Raw genomic sequence first — 20,072 nt, 5'->3', positions numbered from 1 at the left:
GTGGAAACAACTTAAAATAGCCTACGACATAATTTTTTTATGATAAAGGTAAGAGTAATACATCATTCGGAACTGTAAAGGGTCTACTTTTATTTGTGGGCACGTGCTTTTATAAAACAAAGAAAACAAACATGATGCGTTTTCTGCCTTATCGTCTTGAACAGGAGCGCTTCACAAAAATGAACCGAAGCTGAGCGAATACATGCCTCACAGACATGATAAATATATCTATAGACAACTTTAAATTATCACTTAACGAAATAAAAAAATTGAAAACAAAAACTCTTTTATTATAATCTTGATCATAATCAATAAAGATGCATTTCTCTCTAAAGGCGCTTCTAATGAGGACATGGGGAGTCAGGATCAGCAATTTCATCCTTGCGGCACGGACTCAGAAAACCTAGTATATTAGTAAATAATTCAAATACCCCCTTAATATTTCGCGCGGACACATTCATGGTTATGTTTGCTGGGGCTTTGCAGCAAGCTTTTGCCTATTGCGTGCATTTGAGCGCAGAACTATTCCGCTGCGCTGAAGACACTTGCGCACCTGCTGCTGCGGGACACTAAACACCATCGAGCTGCTCTTGACAGTCGCGGCACGGTCTCCTGTTGTTTCCACCAGCGCGGTGATGTTTTTCATCACTAATTGATGGATGTCTAAAATATAAAAATAAGGAGAAACCTAAAACAGACCCGAGGCCCGGCCCCCGTCTGAACTATGACGTGAAAATTGGCCTTTTGCCGAACTTTATTTCTCCCTTTTCAAATCTCATATCACATCGTAAAGGCATTTATTTTTAATAAAAATTAAAGAAATAACCAAAAAGTTGAAAATAAAGTATCGGGTAGGGTTAGGGTAGGTGCAGGGAGGGCTTTATTATCAATAAGGTGGCATGCATTTAATAATCTGAATTAAAATGATAATTTACATGCAATACGTTATTATAGCATACTGTTTTATAAAGTAATGCAATACTGAGGTGCAGATAATTGCCACTATTTTAAAATCCTGCTATTTTAACAGTGTAAATATAATCTATAGCTATTTGCACTTAGTGTTAATAACATATCGCTAAAAAATACTGATATTTTCACTAGATAGAATCCATTGCTATTTGAACTTAAGAAAAATGACTGCAATTTCGACTGAGGGGGCCTTTAATCAGTCTGTGCCCATCAGGGCACCTCTGCGTCATGATCCGTCCCTGCTGTATATAGGTGCTGGTCATAAAATTAGAATATCATGAAAAAGTTTATTTATTTCAGTAATACCATTCAAAAAGTGAAATTTGTATATTAGATTCATTCATTACACACAGACTGATATTTCAAATGTTTATTTCCTTTAATTTGGATGATTATAACTGACAACTAATGAAAGTCCCAAATTCAGTATCTCAGAAAATTAGAATATCAATTAAGACCAATGCAAAAAAAATGATTTTTAGAAATGTTGGCCAACTGAAAAGTATGAACATGAAAAGTATGAGCAAGTACAGCACTCAATATTTAGTTGGGGCTCCTTTGGCCTGGATTACTGCAGCAATGCGGCGTGGCATGGAGTCGATCAGTCTGTGGCACTGCTCAGGTGTTATGACAGCCCATGTTGCTCTGGTAGTGGCCTTCAGCTCTTCTGAATTGTTGGGTCTGGCGTATTGCATCTTCCTCTTCACAATACCCCATAGGTTTTCTATGGGGTTAAGGGCAGGCGAGTTTGCTGGCCAATCAAGAACAGGGATACCATGGTCCTTAAACCAGGTACTGGTAGCTTTGGCAGTGTGTGCAGGTGCCAAGTCCTGTTGGAAAATGTAATCTGCATCTCCATAAAGTTGGTCAGCAGCAGGAAGCATGAAGTGCTCTAAAACTTCCTGGTAGACGCTGCGTTGACCTTGGACCTCAGAAAACACAATGGACCAACACCAGCAGATGACATAGCACCTCAAACCATCAATGACTGTGGAAACTTTACACTGGACCTCAAGCAACGTGGATTATGTGCCTCTCCTCTCTTCCTCCAGACTCTGGGACCTTGATTTCCAAAGGAAATGCAAAATTTACTTTCATCAGAGAACATAACTTTGGACCACTCAGCAGCAGTCCAGTCCTTTTTGTCTTTAGCCCAGGCAAGACGCTTCTGACGCTGTCTCTTGTTCAAGAGTGGCTTGACACAAGGAATACGACAGCTGAAACCCATGTCTTGCATACGTCTGTGCGTGGTGGTTCTTGAAGCACTGACTCCAGCTGCAGTCCACTCTTTGTGAATCTCCCCCACATTTTTGAATGGGTTTTGTTTCACAATCCTCTTCAGGGTGCGGTTATCCCTATTGCTTTTTTCTACCACATCTTGTCCTTCCCTTCGCCTCTCTATCAATGTGCTTGGACACAGAGCTCTGTGAACAGCCAGCCTCTTTAGCAATGACCTTTTGTGTCTTGCCCTCCTTGTGCAAGGTGTCAATGGCCGTCTTTTGGACAACTGTCAAGTCAGCAGTCTTCCCCATGATTGTGTAGCCTACAGAACTAGACTGAGAGACCATTTAAAGGCTTTTGCAGGTGTTTTGAGTTAATTAGCTGATTAGAGTGTGGCACCAGGTGTCTTCAATGTTGAACATTTTCACAATATTCTAATTTTCTGAGATACTGAATTTGGGACTTTCATTAGTTGTCAGTTATAATCATCAAAATTAAAGGATATAAACATTTGAAATATATCAGTCTGTGTGTAATGAATGAATCTAATATACAAGTTTCACTTTTTGAATGGTATTACTGAAATAAATCAACTTTTTCATAATATTCTAATTTTATGACCAGCACCTGTATATCCGTCCCTGAAATATATATATATTTCAACCCATGAATTTTAAGAATCATATACTTTTTTGTTTGTTTATTTGTTTAGATAAATCGCTCAGAGGGGTTTGACCAAACAATTAGACAAACTAGTTTTTTTTTTTTCTTTTTTAATAAATCATCCAAGCACCCGATTCCTAGCCATTTCTAATATACATTTGATAAGACTAAATATGATTAAATTGTAGAGAAATTCCAGGACCAGTTCCCTCTTCACGTAGGCCTAGTATTTTCATCGGGTCAGTCGTAGAAAAATCTGAATTGGTTGATAACTTTTGATGTTTAATTCAGGAGTGAAAAGAATATCTAGCGCAAGAGCACGGAGAGATGTGCGAGTGCACAGGACAAAGTTTGAGTGCACACATGCACACTTGAGCAAGAGGAGAGACACGTTTTAAGTGCCAGAGCAGGGAGATTCGCGCTCGCGCATTATATTAATCTACTTTCGCGCTACAAAAATGCGCTCTCTACATTTGGCAGTGCAATAACAACATATTTTCCCGCTAATATTTATTCATTCATAGACAGTCAGTTTATGTTCTTTATTGGACCCATGACTTGTTTGCCCAGAAGGCTTAAAGCAGCCATTCTGAGTCCTGCTCTCTAAGGAGATTGATAGTAATTATGTTTGTGTCAGAGCTCAAGGTGCCCTGGCATTGATAAGCTATTCAGTCTGTGTATTAAAACATGGCTTGCTGTCAAACACGGATTTGAACCGGACTCTGAGAGAGCGATACTGTCCGGCCGGTGGCTGCGATTCACACCCTGGTGAACTGCCCACCTAGACAGCGTTTTTGGGCATCAAAGGTGCATTTAAACACTGGATGTGTTTCAAAACCTACTGAGCTACATACCTAGCCAGAATTTTTGGATATCAAAGGTCCATTCGAACACTGGCTGTCTTTCAAAACCTAGTGAGCAAAAATATGCCTGTAATGCCCAAATTTCTGTCCAGTAGGCAGTAGGCGGCTCACTAGGTTTTAAAACACAGCCAGTGTTTTGTCTCATTTACTCGTTCTTTCTCTGTGTCACACAGAGTAATATGATAATGTGGAGTTACTGGCTCCTCACGCGTGGCGTTTCTCCCCTGCAGCAGGGCGCTCCATCATGTTGAGAAATGGTGTTTTTTAGGCTATGGCTTGTTTTTGGCACTAATATATTCACATTACGGTGGTGTAACAGCATGGATGAAACAGTCCCTAGGTGGACAGGGAGTCTGCCAAAAAAAAACAATTTAGCAATTACCCCTCGACTGGACAAGCATGAAAGTTATGGGAAAATTAAATCTCAGTAAAAAAACAACAACAAAAAAAAACAATATATCAATTAGGCAAAGTCAATTAGGACAACTCCCCAATTAGGATAGAAAATCTGCTGGTGGAAGCTGTAGGTTGTAGTAAGCTGCTAGGGAAGACTTGATAAGTGTTTCAGACATTCACTATGTGAACTTTTTTTTGTTTTGTTAACTTTGTTCTTGTGTTTTATTTTTCTGAAGGGAATTATGCTGCAAATGAAATCTATTGTGAAAATAAAATACTTAGTTGCTAAACATACTTAGTAATACTTAGTTTAGTTGCATCAACTGTTGTGTGAATAGGTCCTCAAGCCAGGGACTTACAGAAAATATCTACCACCTCAGGAAGCTGAATCATCATTATCATCTTTTTAAGATTCTGCTTATTGAGCACCTCTGCAACCTTTTGACATTTGACCTTCTGGAACCTCTGGCTCCTCACCACAGTTTGTGGTGACCTTTGTCTTTGTAGGGTGTGATGTCCAGGGACGTTTCCTCCCATGTCTTCGTGATGCCTTCCAGTGTCTGTGAATCAGAGGTCAGCATTAGGCTTTTTAATGTTAGCACTAATCTTTCCAGACACATTTCACCTCAGCACTGAACGCCACATTGTATTAGAGCTGGAAGGGCAGCCATCGGTCTCGTGGGGATGTTAGACTGCTAGTGACAGGGAAAGATCATTGATTGGGGCCCCTGCATAGTTCCCCCCACAATAAACGTCATAGATGGAGTCTTTCTAGAAACACCAGACATGTGCCAATGACACTTCTCATTTACTGTACATATTTTAAAACCAAGCAAGCAGCCTACCTAGACAGCATTTCTGGACATCATTCAAACATTTAAACACTAGCTGTCTTTTAAATCCCAGTGAGCTGCTCACCTAGACAAAATTTCACAGACATGTCCGAACATTTGCTACGCTTCAAATATAGTGCGCTGTCAAACTAGACAACATTTTTGGCCATCATAAGTGCATTCAAACATTTAAACACTGGTTGTTTTTTCAAACCTAGAGATCTGCACACATACAAAGCATTTTTGGCATCATAGGAGCATTTAGAGATTCAATAGCTGAACATAAAATGAAACAAAATGTTTCAAAATCTATTTTGCAACCTACCTATCTAAATGCTCAAGTTTTTTCTCAAAATGTGAGCTGCCTTTTTAGGCAGGATTTTGTTGTAGTCAACATAAAGCTGTTTAGTTTAAAAGTAACTTCTGTATGAGCTGTAAATCATACATCGCTATACTATTAGCAACAGACAATGAATCATTTTTGTCTGCAAAATTTGGCCAAAATTACACGTGACCACACCTTTAGAGCTAAAAAAAAGGGAGCCACCTATATTGTGAGGTTGTTAGGGGAAAATATCATTAATCGTGGCCCCTGCAAAGTTCCCCCCAAATAAACATCAGAGATGGGGTCTTTCCAGAAACACCAGACGTGCACCATGCCAACGATGCTTCTCATTTACACCCTATCTGTCTTTCTCTTCTTCTCTCTCTGCGAGTGACTTCTAGGTGAACCGCTCTGTGCTTTGGGGGTTATGAGGGTTTGCTCTCCCATTGCCGCTCTCGAACCAAAGCTGTGTTGTTGTAACCTCTGCGAGCGTAGAGCAGAACGTCTGGGAATCTCCCTGGGCTGAAAGCGAGAAGAAAGAAAGGAAGAAAGTAGGAGAGAGGGAAGAGGGGAGGAGTACAGCCTCCCACAGTCTGACAGCTGGACAGGGCAGCTCTCCTCTGCAGGGGCAGTAAAGGCTGTGCTGAAGGAAATTAAGCGCAAGGCTCATTTCTCCTGTGGCTGCCACACATGACCTGTGACTGCAGCCTGGGGACAGACGCCTCCAGCAGCACTGCGCTCATTCTGTACTGCACTATTACTGAACACAGTCCAGGAAATTTTCCTTTTCAAGTCTAAAGTAGAACTGTAAACCAGTCGACTAATAGGCCTGTTTCACACACCCTGTGTCTGCAACAGTAGCATGTGCTTGTACACTAAAGGCATTTCTGCTGTGTAACAGCTCCGAAAATAAAGTGACTGCTGGTTTACTACATTGCGTATTTCTTCCGATAACAGCCATAATTTAATACAATAATATAATATAATAATATACACTTCTCAGGTTTGACGTAGAGGTGGTTCTCTAAAAGCTGTCCCAAAACCTTTCAGACATGACTCACATGCTCTTGAAGGGATCTTGAAAAATTCAAAATGTCATCGAGGTAGACAAAAACGAACTTGTTGAGCATGTCCCGGAGCACGTCATTAATAAGGGCTTAGAAAACAGCAGGGGCGTTAGTGAGGCCAAAGGGCATAACAAGGTATTCATAAATGCCCTGAAGGAGTGTTAAAAGTAGTTTTCCACTCATCCCCTGGCCTGATAAAAGTCAAGTTTGGAGAAGATCTTGGCATCTTGAAGCAACTCAAAAGCAGAAGTCATGAGTGGGAGTGATCTGATTGAAAGCTCTATAATCAATGCAGGGTCGGAGCCCACCATCTTTTTTCCCAACAAAGAAAAATCCAGCTCCAGCGGGAGATGTGGATGGTCTAATGATCCCAGCAGCAAGAGACTCATTGATATACGCTTCCATAGCTCTCCGCTCAGGCAAGGATAGGGAAAAGATGCGTCCTCGAGGAGGGCATGAACCAGGCAGCAGCTCGATAGTGCAATTATAAGGTCTGTGGGGGGGCAAGACCTTGGCTTTTTCTTTGCAGAACACAGACTGTAAGTGATGATACTCAGAGGGAACTCTGGAAAGGTCAATGGACTTGAGGTCTTCGGGAATAATCCTAGGACTCTTTAGGCACGAGTCTTGGCACAGTGACCCCCAACTCAAAACCTCCCCGCTTGACCAGTTGATTTGGGGGTTGTGACGCGTGAGCCAGGGGTGTCCTAAGATTATGGGTAATTCAGGGGAGCTGATTAAATGAAAAGCCATACTCTCAAGATGATGAGATACAGAGACAGTGAGGGGATTGGTAATCTTGGTAACAGACCCAGGGGCAATGGATCTGCCATCCAAAGCAATGATTTTCAGAGGGGAGGACAGAGGGTTAAACAGGCACTTGGAGACAGGAAGCCATGGCAATGTCCATAAAATTTCCTGCGGCCCCAGAATCCACTAAGGCCTGCAACTGGTGTAGCTTGCCCCCGCTCTCGAGAGTGACTGGCAGGAACAAACCAGTGTTCCTTGGAGAGACTAACTGGGTTACTCCCGAGACAGCTCTCCCCCTCCTGCTCGGGACTGGGCATTTTCCTTCAACTCAGGACATGAGAGTTCGTTCTTGGGTGGACAACCGGGTTCTGCCTAGTTGCATGGGCTATGGAGACTCAAGGGGTACAGAACCCGAGGTAAAAGGCTGGCGGAAGGACTGAGTAGAAGGAGTGTTAGGTCTACGTGTCCGTCTTTGTCTCAGGTGACTATCCAACAGAATGACCTGATCGATAAGCCTCTCCAGAGAGTACACTGGATCTCGGGTAGCCAATTCATCCTTGAGCTCCTCCGAGAGCCCGTTCTCAAAACGTACGAAATTGGATGCCATATTCCACTGCACTGTGAGTTCTCTGGCGAAGAGTTAGAAGCTGCTTAGAAGCCTGTCAACCGGAGAGGGGATGATAGAATACCCGCTTAAACTCTCCCTTAAAAGAAGAGTAACTAGTGCAACAGGGAGGCTTGGGCATTCCAGACAGCCGTGGCCCAGACCAAGGCCTTACCTGCCAGGAGGGTAAGGACATAAGCAATCTTGGCCCGGTCAGAGGGGAAGGTGGACGGCTGCAACTGGAATGTAAGGGTCAAAAATCCCTCACATGCTTTAGGATCTCCAGAGAACCGTTGAGGAGGGAGTAGGCGAGGTTCAACTGATGGGGGAACTGCACCAGCAGAAGAGGTGGCAGGTGTGGGAGCAGGAGCAGGGTCCGGGGCTTGGGGCAGTCTCTCAAACAAGTGGCGCATTGAGGTCGTGAGATCAGAAAGTAGGTGGGAGCGTTTCTCCATGAGTGCCTCCTGCTGTGACAGAGCTGCTTCATGGTGCTTAACCGTGGCCTCATGCTGAGCAACCACTCCCAAAAGGTCCTTAGCGGAGGACTCGGCTGGGTCCATGTGATGGCTTGGTTATTCTGTCAGGACCGGGACTCGAACCCAGGTCTCCGGTGCCGTAGTGTGATGCTCTACCACTGTTACACAGAGGGGTATTGGACCCAAATCCAAAGCACACCAAAAAAAAAGTCACAAAAAATTTGTTATTTATTGCCAAGAGCAAAAACAAAAGGTCTTAGCATACAATCCCCAACAAAAATCTGGTCTTGGAAACAATAGACAGTTCCAAAAAATAAAGTACTCCAAAGAGCAAAAATCCTCTCAAAAGGAAACTGAAGTAAACTTACAGAGAAGCCAGAGGCACCAGCATAGTTCAAATAACCAAGCAAGAGTGACAAAAAAAAGACCACATATGGCGCTTTTTTATTTTGTACGACTCGGCACGGTTCAGAACAGCACGGCACATGTCATTATATTCGTGCTGCCTCTACTGCCGTGACTCCTGAAAAACTTTTTAATTCCGCGTCGCTCCATCAAACTCTCACTGGATCCGCTCCTCGGCTATCAACCAGAGGACAGTCTGTACTTCCTCAACAGACAACGAAACAGCCATTTTTGGTTGTTAAAAAGGTGCGCCCATTCAAAACAGTTGCATTCGATCCTTCTCTGGCTGTGCTGATTTAAATCTAGCGGGTCTGTTGTGTCTCGTGCTGCAAGTTCAATGACGCAGGCAGAGATGATTCTCTCCGGCCAATCAGTGATCAGCAGGGTCTACACGTCACATTTTAGTAATGGTATGGCTCGCTTGGAACCTCGGCCGAGGTGGTACTAAAAAAGTACCAGGTACCAGGTACTGTACCCAGTGGAAAACCCCTCAAAAGTGTGCCGTACTGAACTGTACCGTGCCGTACTATGCAGTGGAAACTAGTCAGGGCTGGAACTAATAATCCTAATTAGCAGAGACAAGGAAACTCAGGGAAAATAGCACCATCAAGTGGTGAATCTAAGGCATAACAGAGCACAGAACCTGACAGCAAAATTTGTTAAATATTGTGAAATATTATTACAATTTAAAATAACTTTCGTATTTGAAAATATTTTAGAATGTAATTTATACATATGCATGCTTAATAATTTTGAGGAAAACTATGTATTTTTTTAGGATTCTTTGATTAATAGAAATTTAAGAGAATTTAATTTTATAACTAATGTTAATGTTATAACTTTGTAAAGGTGTTTTAATTTATTGCTTTCAAGCTAAATAAAAACATTAACTTCTTAAAAAACTAAACATCAGAGCAGTAGAGTAAAAAAGTTAACTGCGACTTGATATCTTGTGATTGTGACTTTAATTCACTCAATGTGATTTTAAAAGTTGTAAATTGTAAATATTATTCATAATAGTGACTTATGTCATAATATGATTATTTAATTTACCTTTTTTTATTTTTTACTCTGAGACAGAAACCAGTAATGACATGCAGTAAAACAAAACTTAGCACTGAAGTGCTACTTTTATTGCTGCTCATGTGCTGAAATGCTGTAATGTGGACACCAAATGGGATCCAAATAAATGTGCCTGTAGTGCCACAAATGCAATATGTGAGACAGGCCTTTGTTTTCAAAAAAATTAAAATCTGACTGTAGTATAACCCTAGAGCAGTCTGATAGCTTTGTACTCATGAACACTACTGACTTTACATTCAAACTGTTTGACTAATGAAAACCACATCTGCACTACAGCCTCTTAGACTGGGGCTCTCTGCTATGATTCTCTGCTGGGTTCGGTCTGACTACCGGATGTCACCCTGAGGATATCATCTTTGACCTTCTAAACCCGACCTCTGACCATAATCCTCCTGACAGTGACTTTTCTTTTCTCTTTAACATACCGAACCTCTGAGGAGCTTATGCACTGTGAGAGGAGCAGAGAGAATTGAACCTTGATGAACTTACAGTCCTACACAGAGACAAAAGAGATAGAAACAAAAGTGAATAAGGAAGACACTCTTAAAAATAAAGGTTCCAGTTATAATCGAAAGGGTTTTACAGCTTCACACTTTCTGAATCATATGATATGCTTTTTAATCATTTAATTTTTCCCTATGAGGTCCACTTATAATGTTATAATTTGGCTTTCAGGTTTTCACAATGATTTAAGTGCATTAATCAGTAAAAGTACATTTTCAAAAACTCCTTCGAAGGATCAGGGACAATTTATATTTTGCTTAAAAAAAACCCCAAATCCAATACTCTGATCTGAAGAACCTAACAACTAAATTTGAATAAACCATACACAGTGGCAAAACCAATGAGAAAATGGGTTCTTTGTTGCCCTTTCGTTTCAGAAAAGAACTTTTCTTATTAACTCTAAAATCTTTCACTGAAGAATCTTTTCCAGTCTGAAGTGACAAAAGGAAATAAATTAGCCCAAATGAGAAAGAGAGAGTTCTGACGAAGGCTATCTTACGTGTTCTATTGAGAGCTCTTTGCTGGCCGCTCCTGATATGTCACTGATCCGCTCTGCATGTGGTCCAGACCCAAAGCCACAATCTTCTCCAGAGTGAAGTCTGCACTGGTCGGGTCAAATGTTTGCTGCACTTCTTGCCTTATTTGATCCCAATGTCTAAAATAAACAGATCCACACCATCTTTTGAAGATAAAATCTGACTGGCCAAGACGCTTTGACATTGACACAGACATGAATCTGAGCTCATAGGGTGGAAAAACCTTTTATCAAAGCCATTTGATCTATTCCAAAACCTAATGAGCTGCTTACGGGCCAGCATTTTAAGACAACATAGACACAGTTTCTGAGATGAAGGCTTTTCCAAAAGGAATTTAATTATGCTGCCTCCTGAAATTTGTCCAAATTCTAAACTTGCATGTAACCTTCATAGAAAAGACAATCTCAGAATACATTGCGTTGAAATACAATAACAGATAAATACATGATGGAGGAAAAGTATTTCTTTTTAAATCATTAAAAAGTTCTAATACATTCTAATGCATATATATATATATATATATATATATATATATATATATATATATATATATATGTATATATGTATGTATGTATGTATGTATAATTTTCAGTATTATACTGTATATGTAAGAAAAAGTTGTAATTAAAAATAAATGATCTTATCCAATGTTTACATATGTCAATATGTCTATATATACATGCTTATACAGCCCAATAGGTTTTGAAACAGCGCTATTGTGTAGGCCGTTAGGAGAAATGTTGTTAGTAATTCATTGATTAAAGGTGTGAAACAAAATTCCTAAGCTAAAATTACAAACAATGCGTGTTCTTTGGAATATTTCAAGAGCTGAAGAAAAACAGTCCACTGCGCTGCTCTGTCACAAAAGACTGGTCATGTTGACGGTCAGATTTTGTCATAATAAACAGGTGTGACAGGCGGCGACAGCGCAAGGATTGAATTCTCCTGTGAGAGATCCCGCAGCCATGATGCACAGCTTGTTGTCTTCTCTCAAATAAATCCACAGAGACCGTCAGTACATCTGATCCACAACAAAACACAACACCGCTATTTCAAAAAAACATCCTGCCAATGACTGGCCCATCTGAGATCGGGCCCGAGCATTCTGGGATGCGATCTCTCCTACGAATGCCTGTTTTTCTTTCGCTCCTCTTGTCTCCCATTCTGTCGGTCATGGACTTCTGAGGCTGGAGCTCTGTTTATTTTCATCTGCTTCCCCGATGTGCAGCACCGGCCAGCGGGAGACGCTAACAGAGATCTTTCAGAGGGTTACATCAGTGTGATTAGCCGACTGTCATCAGGGGAACGTGAGGCCTGTATCTGCCATCTCCAACAGAGCTGTTGTAGCACGCCTGATTGGGGCCGATGGGCTGTTGTTTTGGGAATGCCAGATCAAATCAGATGGCTTAGGGAGCGAATGACAGCGCAGAAGAAAAATGAAGAGCGGAAAACGTCACGTTTCTCTCGGCAGGGATGGCGCCGGAGTGCACAAACGCTCTGCGTGATAGAAAAGAGAGAGGTGACGAGTTGTAATTGAGGGCTGGCTATCAAGGTGTGGGATTACAGCTGATCCTAGAACAGCAAACTCTGCCGCTGATGATTATCACAGTCAGACTTTACAGCAGACCTCAGGTCACAAACTACAGAGGGCAATATCCCAAACAGAGAGAAGTTACAAAGAGAGATTGTGCACAGAAGAGACAACATGAAAGACGACAGTGTCATTTTGTCAGGAACCACTCTTGATAAGGAGGATTAGTGTGAGAATGACACTTCATTATGCTGAGGACACTGATTCATGTGTGTGTCTTTGTGTGTGTGTGTGTGTGTGTGTGTGTGTGTGTGTGCGTGAGAGAGACACCCACCTCTCTCTCATGGCTGGATTTCTGAGGTCTGTGATCAGTGGGATGATTTTCTTAAACTGCACGATCCTGCTCTTAGAGACGTCCGCAACCTCCCAGTGTTTGTCCTGAAAGAACACACACACATTTGGAATAGTCAGGATCCCACTGCAAGCTGCAGTGTAAAATGCTGAGTGCTGTGTTGTGATGGACTGATCTCCTGTCAGTGGAAAAGCACCCAAAGGGTCTGAATTAAGCAGGTGTTTCTAATCTGCTTAAAGCTAAATGTCAGGATAATGAGAGGCTGGTGAGAAGAGAAGCTAAATTAGCTTTAAAGGGTAATTAGCTACACAAAAGGGCTTTTATCACAGTTACAAAGAGAAACGAAGAAATGAGAGTCTCTGCTGGACCCTAATGAAGTAGCATCAGTATGTGTGTGAGTACAGTAGAAGATGAGTGCGAGGCTGAGACATCACTGACGCCGCTGATAACAGTTAAGTGGGTCCTGATGGCTGCTAGTTTTTTATGTGAAGGTCTTAGTACTCTACCTGTTCATAGTGGTGCTTAATTAAATTTAAAATTAAAAATGCATATTAACAAGTAATATTTGTATTATTTTTATATATTATACATAGTACCACACCTGGAAAGAAACAAGAATCTGTGCTGAAAACGATGAAACACGTGCATAACTTCCAGGTATATTAGCAAATCAAAGTGTAAAAATAAAAAATTACATAAAAAAAAACGTAATAAAAAAAAAAAGTATATATTTTTTATGCATTTTTTTTTATATACTTAATATTTATGTATTGTATTAGTGTTATGTTTTACAATTTTTTTGTGTAATTGTCATAAAACTACATAGCCTAAACAAATTCTGTACTATTCTGAAGACTAACATTGTTTATTGGAAACTCCCATAAATGTCAGTTTAGCCATGGAACTGACTAAAGTTGAGTTACCACCAAAGGTATAGGATGTGTTTTGCGCTGGCTTGCCTTGAACTCTCTTCTGAGTGTGTGGAGTCTCTTGAACATGGTCTGGGAGGTCTGTAGAGAGGCCAAATGACCCCCCTTCCACTCGTCCCACAGAGCCTCCCACTGCTGGGCAATTTCCCATACCTGCTGCAGGTAATTCGTATCCTACAAACACACACACATACACACAAACACAATCTAAACATCAGTGCATACTGAACCAGAAGTGACCTTCACCAACAGTATCAATATTGTTCAATTTGCTGTCACGCAGGACCAATGAATCGCCCTTAGCCAGTTTGCGCTCTGTTGTGCTGCTTTGTGTTGTGTGTCTGTGATGTATTGTACGAAGAAAGGTTTTTATTACTGTAACAGCAGTGAATAGGCACCTTCTCAAGAGTGAGGATGTCTTTAGAGGCTGGTTGTTCAATATTAAAGATGTTGAGACCATAGCGTATGTTCTGCTGCTCTTCTTTAAGAGTCTCCAACTGGGCACGCAGCTCTGACACCTGCTGCAGTGCAGGATCTGGGGCTACACTGCTGCCAAATGGACCTGCACATACATATACACACAAATAAGATCATATACATGAAGACAAAGATAAGACCACACACACAAGCACACAGATGCATATGGTTAATGATTAAAAAACTGCACATTCAGCTGTCATTTCCCCAGAGAGCAGCTTGTCGCTCTAAAAAAAGCTCAATGGATTCTTATTGGCCAGAAAGTTAGCAAAGTGAGCATGTTTCTCACGATGTGCTATTAATGTGGTTTCACAGTTGGGAGCTCAGCAGGTCAGTAGGTCTCTTTCCTGAGCAGAGTGTGAGTTCTGGCTCAGACCCAGCTCAGCTCACAAGCCCGGACTCCCACGATCCACGCGCACTTGCGACAGCTTTGATTTACGAGATATTTGATCTTTTGAAAAGCGCCTCATTCATCTCAGGACGACAACACACAACATTTACAGTAACACACAGAAATGTATTCACACAGACAGCAGCAGGGCCCATTATCTGCCCCAGAGGCCTCTGTGATATGTTTATAGGCGCGACTGTTTACGTCTGTCAGCGTTTATAATGGATTCCATCAAATACACTGGCTAAGTCACACACTTGCATCTCCGGCAATTACAAAAAACACACATTTACACAATTCAGCATTAAGGCGAGCCATTAAGCAGCATGAGAAGATCCATCGGGGCTCTCCAGTCAATATTTGTGTAAAGTCTGATTTACTGAAGCATTTAGCATATGTTGAAGTGCGTCGCTGGAGCAGAACGAATTCAGGAGCACGGGTGTTGAGAGGTTTGATTACGCCCATTCTCTCTCTCCGTTGTGCCTGAGTAAAACGTAAAGAAAATCTAATTAGCAAATGTTAAAATGTGCTAAATTTTTGTTTATTAGATCCTGTACCCACTAAACTACTGAAAGAGTTGTTACCTGTAGCAGAAGAACCGCTTCTCAGTATTATTAACTCATCGTTATCTTTAGGTCACGTCCCAAAACCATTCAAGTTGGTGGTTATTAAGCCTCTTATTAAGAAACCACAACTAGATTCTAATGAACTGGCAAATTACAGACCCATTTCAAATCTTCCGTTTATGTCTAAAATTTTAGAAAAAGTTGTGTCTGCTCAATTGTGCTGCTTCTTGCAAAAAATGATCTCTATGAAGAATTTCAGATAGGTTTCAGGCCCAATCATAGTACAGAAACTGCACTTGTTAAAATTACAAATACTTCTTGCTTCAGACCAAGGCTGCATCTCATTGCTAGTATTACTTGATCTTAGTGCTGCGTTCAACACTATAGAGTATAGACCATGACATACTCATAGATCGATTACAAAACTATACTGGTATTCAAGGGCAGGCTTTAAGATGGTTTAGATCCTACCTGTCCGATCGCTACCACTTTGTTCATTTAAATGGGGAGTCATCTCAATTATCACCAGTAAAGTATGGAGTACCACAAGAATCGGTCCTAGGTCCTCTGCTATTTTCAATATACATGTTGCCTCTTGGTAATATTATTAGAAAATACGGGATTAGTTTTCATTGTTATGCTGATGATACTCAACTATATATCTCAACAAGACCAGATCAAACTTCTAAACGATCTAAGCTAATAGATTGTGTAAAAAATGTAAAAGATTGGATGACCAATAATTTTCTCCTATTAAATTCAGATAAGACAGAGATATTACTTATTGGACCCAAAAACATTACACAGAATCTCTTGGATTACAATTTGCAACTAGACGGATGCGCTGTTACGTCCTCTAAAGTCCAAAATCTGGGTGTTATATTAGACAGAAACTTGTCCTTTGAAAATCATATTTCCCATGTTATAAAAACAGCATTCTTCCATCTTAGAAACATTGCCAAGCTTCGAAACATGCTACCTGTTTCTGATGCAGAAAAGCTAGTTCATGCATTCATGACCTCTAGACTGGACTATTGTAATGCACTGCTAGCTGGTTGTCCTGCATCTTCAATAAACAAGCTATAGATAGTCCAAAATGCAGCGGCTAGAGTTCTTACCAGGTCAAGAAAATATGATAATATTACCCCAATTTTACAGTCTCTGCACTGGCTACCTATTAAGTTCTGTATCATTTACAAAATATTATTACTTGCCTATAAGGCCCTAAATGTTTTAGCTCCTGCGTACCTAACTTGTCTTCTACCACGCTACAATCCAACCCGCTCCCTAAGGTCGCAAAACTCTGGACTTTTGGTAGTACCTAGGATAGCAAAGTCCACTAAAGTAGGTAGAGCTTTTTCACATTTGGCTCCCAAACTCTGGAATAGCCTTCCTGATAACGTTCGGGGTTCAGACACACTCTGATCTGAGATGACCGAACACCTGAGAAAAGATAATGCCAACCCCTCAGAGGACCTCAGAGGATGCCAACGCTCAGACAACATACAGAATTACCAAATTTTGCCATAAGTTAAATATATTAAGGTTCTGCAATATATAAATATATTGTGGAAACTTAATTTCCTGTAGAGCTGCTTTGCAATGATTTGTATCGTAAAAAGCGCTATACAAATAAACTTGAAACTAAATTTTTGATAAATCTGCCTTGGAGACTTCAACCAATCATACATGTTTAATTGGCTCTGCGCTGAGAAATGCAATGTTGTATTTTTCCTCCGTGCCGGATCTGAGAGGGAAAGTCACGCTGGTTCCATGGAGAGCAGGAGATGAGATTTTGAAGGGGCACCTTGGCAGGGGCCAGTAGTATGTGTTTGGACTGAATGAATGATATTATTGAAACTGTCTCTCTCTTGAATACAAATTTCTCCCTGCACAAAGCTGCTTCCTGGCCTCATTAACCTGAAGGAGCCCGCCATTGTTTGCAGGAACAATCCAAACAATCCTGCCGTTCTCAACAAGTTAAGCAGCTGCCGCCCACATTCGGAAATTCTGGGGTTGTGGGAAATAATGACGGTGAGCGTTGAGTGTGTTTGCCACGTGTTGATTTAGCGCAAAGCTTTCGTGTTAATCGGCTGTGCCCAAACTCTAACTTTGTCTGAATCAAGACGGAAAGGCTTTTGGACTCATACTGGGAGGAGAAGAACAGAAGAAAAAGACAGTGAAGGAATGGCAGGAGATCAAACTGAAAAACAACAGACTTCACAGAGCTATCAACGATCACAAGGTAACGCAAACACAATGGAAACGAGATGGGGAGCGAGTGAGCAAAGAAGTGCAAGAAAAAGGGAAGAATGAAAGAAGGGGGAAGGAAAAGTAGGATGAAAATTCTGTCCTCTTTGATACAGTTCGGCACAACGTGACTTTGTTCGTGAAAAGAGGTGGCAGCCCGAGACAGAAAAAATTATTTTTCAATCCCGTTTTTAATAGAGCAGAGAATAACCAGCGCAGAGACACCAGCAGGAGGTGGAGCAGCATTACAGTACAATGAGAGAGAGAGAGAGAGAGAGAGAGAAAGAAAGAAACAGGGCGGCAGACAGGCTGAGAGTGCAGTCAAGGGCAGGATGTCAGCGTGATGGTCACTTCTACTGTAGGTGAGGCTCCATGGCGTTCTGAAACATTATCTCAAGGCTAATTGGTTGTGATGTGCCGTGGGGCATGTGGGAGGTTGATGGCTCTACCCAGCAGTCCCCAGCACGCAGAACACCCACGGTCCCAGAAAGCAAAGGCCTACGGTGCCGCCCATGTAGCGAACTGACCTACACAAAAAGAGGCATGCTGGGATGTGAAGCTCACAGTAGGGTCTGAGACAGCATTGGCAGTCATCCTGCTGACCGCGTGTTTGTGTGTTTTCCCATTCTGTAACATTCAAATCTCTCACGTTGATGTGTATGTGTGTTCACCATTGCTATTGAAGCTCTGCAGGGCAGACTGCGTCTTCTTCTTAAACTCCTCAGAGGAGAGGATCAACCCACTCTTCATCATGTATTTGTGTTTCTTCAACATGATGTCACTGTCAATCACAACCTGCTGGAACCACACGCAGTCTGAATTCAGAGCCTCCAGCATCTCCAACACCTACAGAGATGGAAAGAAAGAGCAAGAGAAAAAGAAAATCTAAGTGTGCTGAGTCAAATAAAAGCACAGTTAAATATGGAATGGAGGCAAGAGATGAAAGTGTATTTAGAAGACGATTTGACTGGAACACCTGAGGGAGTGTATGTGTGTGTGGCGCGACACTAACAGCGGGGTCGACGGCAACCTCGTATTTTTCAAGGATGGCAAACTGCTCGTGGATGGGTAGAATCTGACTTTCTATTTTACTCAGATCTGCCTGCAGAGTTTCCAGAAGTTTTAGACTCTCTCCCAACTCCGGCGGAGTCTGAGACACCCTGAAAACACACACACAGCCAATGATTCTATGTGCATGGTAAATATTTAATGCCTATTGAATCAAGTGCTAAAAATTGCAAAAATTTTAACTACAATCAAATGAAAACAGAAATAAAAACTACTGCCAATTCAAAATATTAATTAAAAACTATAACAGTATCTCAGTAATAAAGTTTCCATCCAGATTTTGCACTGTTTTGTTATCGACAAAGAGATATGCATTAAAAAAAACTTTGCGAAATTTGCTGTCTACAGCCTGTTTCCATCCAACTGGCCTTTTACCGATAAAATGACGTCATCCCTAAAAAAACTAATTGTCGCATAAGTTTTGGTGTATCGCAAAAAAAGTTTGCCCTTGAGCTGTTTCCATGCATAATTTATCCTATTGTGTAAATTATAGGCTAGGCTAGCTGTTCTTCATCCATTTGAAACAAATAAAAAAAAGCCTATATTATTGTATAGGCCTACATAAAATAATGTTTATTAAGTGTCATGAGTTTTTTTTTTTTTTGTACTTTGTTATAGACTATATAGATAGGGCACTGTTGATAATCAAGCAATGATCATAAACAGTTGCAATTGTATTATTATCATTTTTCTGATTAATGTTTATAGGAAATAGGAATATTCATTCAGTTATTTTATTTCTCCTAACCGACGGTCGTTAAGCCATATTAACCGTTAACCGACAAGATTATGTTAAATTACAATTAAATTACATTTAAATTGATAGGTGGCTTGACCCATTACAAACACCTAAATTTGCTTTCCAGGGATTTATTTTACACACGCAAAAAGCAGCATAAACAACATGAACGTGAGGATTCATGCACCTGCAGCGCTTCTGCAAACAGACAAAAACATAAGCTATTATATATAAAAGAAACAGGCCCATATGCAAAATATATTTTTCTAAATAATTAATGAATTAACAAAACGAAAGAAAAAAAACTGCAACAATTAGCAGTCTATATGCAGAATGTCGGTTCATTTTTGTGATGCACTCTTGAGAAAGCGGCAGTTTTCCTTTATTTCACAAAAGTATGTTTTGTTTTTTATTGTGAATGTACACAAATAAAATAAATATTTTGAATAGTTTTGAATAATGTCCTACTCTTATATGACCACAAATGAAGGAGTAGGCTAGTGCAAGTTGTTTCCACTTTTACAAGGGAAAAAAAATAAACAAGCAATCGTGCCGGCGCCTCGCGCGCATTTAAGCATAGCCTACTGACTTCACAACGCAGCGGTTTCATATCATAATAAAATACAATCAGCCAAAAATATCGAAGAAACATGAAAAAAATATTTTATTTCCCCTCACTCCACAACAAATCATTTAAATTTAACGGTAGAAAGAACTCAGAACAAAGCAAGAATAAAAATATAAGAAGCTAACAAGCCAAAACTAATTCATTTAAACTTTTGTACTTCATGTTCCAATATGTAAAACAAAATATGCTTGGCATAATATCACGGGGTTATGGTGATCAAGCTGAAAGGCATGGACTACAGGCTATTTAAACTGAACAGTGCACTGTAAAAATAATAATAATAATCATGTAAACGTAGGCTAGCCTGCTAACACCAAATTAAGTATGTTTGAGAGGTTTCTTACCATGTATAAAATAATCTTAGATACAATTTAATAATATGAATATGATTTAATGCACTTTTGAACTACAGGGAAACGCTGCTTTAACGTGAGCAACACCAT

General features: G+C 40.7%; 1 pseudogene across 1 annotated transcript in view; it reads right to left on the bottom strand.

Moving 5' to 3' along the window:
* LOC306869862 (dynein axonemal heavy chain 2-like) overlaps positions 1–20,072 on the bottom strand; it is a 183,453-nt pseudogene that overhangs the window by 98,041 nt on the left and 65,340 nt on the right. Inside the window, exons 19-25 of the transcript in view lie at positions 18,207–18,354; positions 17,866–18,040; positions 13,909–14,072; positions 13,541–13,684; positions 12,564–12,667; positions 10,662–10,817; positions 4,593–4,675 (exon numbers count right to left, since the gene is read on the bottom strand). The product of the transcript in view is annotated as a dynein axonemal heavy chain 2-like (transcript). The remainder of the gene's footprint in view (positions 1–4,592; positions 4,676–10,661; positions 10,818–12,563; positions 12,668–13,540; positions 13,685–13,908; positions 14,073–17,865; positions 18,041–18,206; positions 18,355–20,072) is intronic.

The sequence above is a fragment of the Barbus barbus genome, assembly GCF_936440315.1.
Source record: "Barbus barbus genome assembly, chromosome: 1".
Lineage (NCBI taxonomy): Eukaryota > Metazoa > Chordata > Actinopteri > Cypriniformes > Cyprinidae > Barbus > Barbus barbus.
Note: the sequence above shows the minus strand (reverse complement) of the source record. Positions and strands in the feature narration are given on the sequence as shown.